This window comes from Anthonomus grandis, chromosome 17 (assembly GCF_022605725.1).
Source record: "Anthonomus grandis grandis chromosome 17, icAntGran1.3, whole genome shotgun sequence".
NCBI classification, from domain to species: domain Eukaryota; kingdom Metazoa; phylum Arthropoda; class Insecta; order Coleoptera; family Curculionidae; genus Anthonomus; species Anthonomus grandis.
Window position 1 is genome coordinate 1,782,919 of NC_065562.1, and position 5,404 is coordinate 1,788,322.

A 5,404-nucleotide genomic window follows, 5' to 3' on the forward strand; every position below is an offset into this window, starting at 1 on the left:
TCAGAACTCCTGGAGCATGTTCCACAACAAGAAAGGGTGTTGTTAGAAATTAAGTTACTTCAAGTAGCTTATGAAGGTGCACAGAATTATTTGTCCCCTAAATAGTTATAAGCAGTAATAGTTAATAGGCTTTAGCGAATGTTACACCACTGAAAGAGTAGAATGTGTGTACTACATTTTACAAAAATATGTATGTCCAGGATAAATAAAAGAACAAGTGATAATAATTATTACCATTATATAAAGTGCTGTTTAATAAAGATAAAGAATTTTATAATAGATTATTATTATTTTGCCCATTGAAATGGTACAGCTCCTTCATTGCAGAAGAATGTAGCTAATTTATTCCTCATTATATCTGCTGTCCGTCCATACATATTAGTACTAGTTCTTCTGATATTGGGAAGATTCGAGGTAGCATAGTTACGCCATTCCCCGTCAATTTGTTGCCCTTCAATATCTTCTCTATCCACAAGAGTCGGAGACACATATTTTTTCTCTGCACCAATTAAAAAGTTATGAAGACAAACAGTGGCCTTAACAATGCTACGAACAGTTTCTTCTTGTGCAATGATTGGTTTTCGATAAACTCTCCATTTTGCTGACAATATACCGAAAGCATTTTCTACAACCCTTCTTCCTCTAGACAACCTGTAAACACAATATTGTATGTTTAGAAATGCCAAATTAAAAAGCAAAATATTGTTACAGGTTAAAATTGGCATTTTATACTCTTTATTAAAGCACTGATTACAGTTATATTTTCAAAATAGATATTTTACAAATATTAATGATTGATACTAGTAATGCCCTCTCTGTAATAGCCTCCCAAGTAAACCATAGTTCTGTTCTCTAGCCATTTCAAATTACAGTATTCTTTTTTTTAAGGACACATTTAGTTTTGTACATTTCAGCTTCATATTGTACTGGTTGTTAATTAAATTTTATTTATACTCTTATAAAACCCGGTTCTGGACTAAAGAAATATTTTAGAATTTAAATTATATCCCATATTGATTATTTAATTATTTTATAACGAATAATGATTAATTGGGCATGTACAATTATTGTGTATGTTGTACTGTTCATAGTACAATATCTGATTTTGGCTTGACCATACCAGATATGCTGGTTGATTTTACCCGGACTGACCTATCTAATTTTTGTCTCTTTTTATCTAATGTAAATATTAGTTTTCTTGGAAGATAGCAAGAAGTTGCTGGTCTAGGCAAAATCGAAATTGATTGTCATAGTGACACATATTTTCATTGCCAACTTCCTTGGGCCACAAATTTTGTTATTTATTTTTTATAAAAGGTTTTATGGTACTTATAAAAAAAGTTAAGTTATTTTGTTATATATTTCGATTGGCAATACACTTTGTGCGTGATTGCTTAAATACAGGTTTGACCTCTGCGGTCGTTCCTTTTCCCAGACCGCCGTCATGAAGTGAAGAGTGCTTTAGTTCTTTTTGAAATTCGTGTGAATTTTACCCATATGGGGATATAATTGACTAAATGTGGTGATAGTAAATCAACTTTTTGGGCGTAATGCTATAATTTGTTGTTTTGTTGAATTTACTGGCCTTTATGGCGATTTAAAACCTAATAATTTTTCACGTGCCCTCGAACATCGGCAAAATAGCGGTTCTGATTGGCATTGGCAGGGGACAATTTAATTAGCAAAGCTACATAACATGGATTTTGGACGGATTTTTTTTGTACGGACCTGATTTCTTCATGCCACATGGTGCTTTCGTTTTGAGGTTATGTACTCTATTTTAAGCAACTGTGAGCTAACGTCTAACCTAGACCACTACCAGAGCTTGGCGTATTGTGAAGTGGAAGAGGTGAAGCTTGGAAGCCTGCAGTTTTTTTCTTTGACTGGGATTTGGATGTCTGGGAGAGTCTCGAATCTGAAGTAGTCTGCTGTGTGTGGAGCTAAGTGACACAACATAACATTTTTTTTATTCACTTATTTTATTTTTATTATCACAACTTTTATCTTTTGAGTTGAGATACATACATAAGTTTATTTAAAATTTTATTGACATTATTTAATCGATGCTATTTTATTATTGAATATTACTGATAAGAGTACATATATATGTGACAAGTGACTCCTGTGAGGTAAGACGCAGCCGGCTTCGTAGTACTACGAGTATATACTTGGGTTATATTATTTATTTTTAGACTACTCCTAAGATGTCAAATTTTCTCAGATTAACTAGTAAATATTAGAGTAAACTAATAAAAGGGTAATTTTAAGTGGGGAAGCTTCAACAGTTAGGGTTGTTATTTTTTTTTGCTTAGGTCAATGTCCGTGGCGGGATATACCGGGCCATGTAAGTTATTAGTTTAATTGAATTGAAGCTTCATTCCCCAAAAGGTTTGGGTGTAACATAAATTATTTTACTTTGACAACCACACTTTGTGTATTTTTTTGTGTGATGTTGTGGTTCCTTATTACCAACGTAAATAATTATTCCTCTTAACGATAAATACCATAACATAATTCTCTGTGATAATCAAGACTTAAATAAATTGTTATTTTCTGTTGTTAATTTGTTTTTCACTTGAGTTGAGTAGGTTGGAATATCATAGGTAATTTGGAAACAATAGTGTATACTGATTTGACTTTGATTTTGTTTTCCAAGTTTCGTTTTGAACTTGCCTAAATAAATTTTGATAAATATTGGGCGTCCTTTGGGATTATATAAAATCCAAAACTTGGTGGCGCCATACTGATTTTGACATTTAGTTGGGTAACTCTTGGGTAGTTACTACCTAAGAAATTTTGGTTCATTTGGTTGAGAAAGAAGCTAGAACCCACATCGGCTTGAGCTAGCAGCATTGTGAAGGATTCCTTCTCTGGGCGTTTCAGGTAAGAGGGGTTAAGTTCCTCCGGGCATCAAACAACTTTTGGAGACCCTCTTAAGGCCATAAACCTTTCACTATTTTTAGTACTTCTTTTCTTTTGATTAACTTGGCATTCATCGCTTCACCACCATCATTCCATTTTATTGCACTTTAGAAAAAAAATATATAACAATATGTTTACCTACCTATAATTAAAAATCCTTTTAATCTGAGGTAAAAATCGGCCTGGATATGGACGCATTAGACATGTGGGTAAAGGAAAAGCTTCATCCCCACAAATGTAAAAATTAACTTCATCACCATTGTCAATTAATGCACATGGTGGAGGAAAATTTAGATTGATTGTTGCAATTAATCTGCCCATATTACTATTTTTGAATATTCCTCTATCACTATGGCGACCCTCTGCTCCTATGTCAACCATTATAAATTTATAATTGGCATCACACAAAGCCATTAGTACAATACTGTGTGAACCTTTATAATTGTAGTATGTTGAGCCTGATTTTGGAGGTGCCTAAAATTTAATGCAATACTTTATACCTAGGTATTTAGGTATAGTCCAGTTCAAAGATATTTCATAATGGTCAGCCGTCAAAACACCAGCATTCCACCTGCCAAACAATGTCATCCACCTGCTATTTACATTGTTTGACAAGTAAAATGCTGGTGTTTTGACGGGTGACAATTCTAATATATCGTTGCACTGGACTTTATACTATACATACAAGATTGAAAGAAAGGAAATCCATCTTTGTGAATTAAAAGTGTATGATCAGTATGACTGTAAAATGCTGTGCCTGTTTTTTAATATACTGTACTGATTTATATGAGCAAATTTCAAATTAATGTTACACTGAAAACATACTTGAATTATAACATGTTTCCCGTCTATGGCGCCCACACAATGTGGTAATTGCCATTTTTCGCTAAAGCCTTCTGCAATATTTCTCCAAGTATCTTCATCTGGTTTTGGTAACACTTTTTCGTGCAAACATTCCCAAATAGCATCACATGTTTCCCTTATAATTTGTGAAATAGTAGAATGAGCAATCCGAAAGGAAAATGAAATTGATGTCATACTGTCTCCAGTAGCAAGATACCTAAAAGTATGAGTTGCAAATGAACTTTGTAAAGTAATAAGGTTATACATGTTTTTTTCCATCAATGGAACCAGCATTGAGCATGTCATCTTTATTTATAAAACTTAAATATAGGTGATACCGCTATTTATGCCAGCTATCAAAAGAAAAAAATACATGACTGTTGACTAACTGAATTTGTCACCTTAAAGTAACTGCAAGTCGCTCGCCAGGTGATATTGGTTCTCGAACACAATAGTGCTTTTGTAATTTGTGTTCGATCATTCCTAACAGTAGACGAAATGTATCATTTGTCATCCTAAGATAGTTCATATATTTTTCATTATCTGTTTATTTCATTTCTTCCAACAAATTCCAATAGTCTCCTTGCACTTTCCTATTTTTAAAGATGTCCCTGACCCAAAATCGCCTTTTTCTTTGCTGCTTGGCCCGGCGTTTTCTTCGAATAAGGATTAACGATAAAAGAAGAACTGTATTCACTTTGCGAATGTATTCTTGTCTAGAAGTTTGCATTTTAAAACACAACACCTGATACAAGGGGACTAATAGTAAGTAAGAATCCCACAGAACACCTGAACCGAAAAAGTAAACAGTGAAAAGTAGGGTTAAAAATGGAACGACAACGGATAAAAGTTAAATCGATTTTAAGATTCTCCGTTATCGGAAAAGTTTAAAACAAGACGGATGTGTTTTGTCACGGTATTATTTTGAACCAATAGGAGGCGTGATTTTTCGACGTGGCGACGGATGGCGGATGCATGTAACAGAGCCTTAAGAAGGGGGAACGTCACAAATGCACGTTATTCAGAAACTGTCAGAAGGCTCTCTTGACTGCAGTTACTTTTATTTTCTGATTGTGTTTACCGGTTCTGGTGTTTATTTATTGTTCGTCAAACTTGTGGAAATATAAGTGACAAGTCGTATTTTAATATTGTAGTGCTAATAAACAGTATAAAATGAATCCAAGTATCAGTGACAGTAAAGACTTTATTGTTATGCCAGTTCACGGAAAAAAGAGAAAAAATTACGGAAGACCGATGTTTCTAAAAAACTTAACCTACAAAGCTACGTAGCAGGAAGCTACTGCCAATGTAAACGTCTCAAGTATTTTGATAAAATTCCACTTAGTGCAAGACAAAAAATAATAAGTGAGTTTAATTTATGAAAATCCGTGGATGAGCAAAACATCTATTTGTGTGGACTTATTAGTGTCTGTCCTGTACAAAAGCGACGTCCACGTAACGCAGAAGAGGTCGCAAGATTACATGAGAGTTCATTTGCTTATCGTGTCAGAATCTCTTTAGATGGTGAGACAACAGAAGTACCAGTTTGTTTTAAGGCTTTTCTTTCCTTACATGGTATAACAGAAAAAAAGCTTGAAATTCTCCAGAAATCTTTAAAAATGATTGGTAGCGCCCCAAT

The 5,404-nt window shown here is 33.9% G+C and overlaps 1 long non-coding RNA gene across 1 annotated transcript; it reads right to left on the reverse strand.

Moving 5' to 3' along the window:
* Positions 1-221: 221 nt before the first annotated feature.
* On the reverse strand, positions 222-3,125 carry LOC126746113 (uncharacterized). The gene is made up of 2 exons (XR_007663797.1): positions 3,065-3,125; positions 222-651 (listed from the first exon to the last, which is right to left on the reverse strand). It is a non-coding gene; the product is annotated as an uncharacterized LOC126746113 (long non-coding RNA).
* Positions 3,126-5,404: the final 2,279 nt, after the last annotated feature.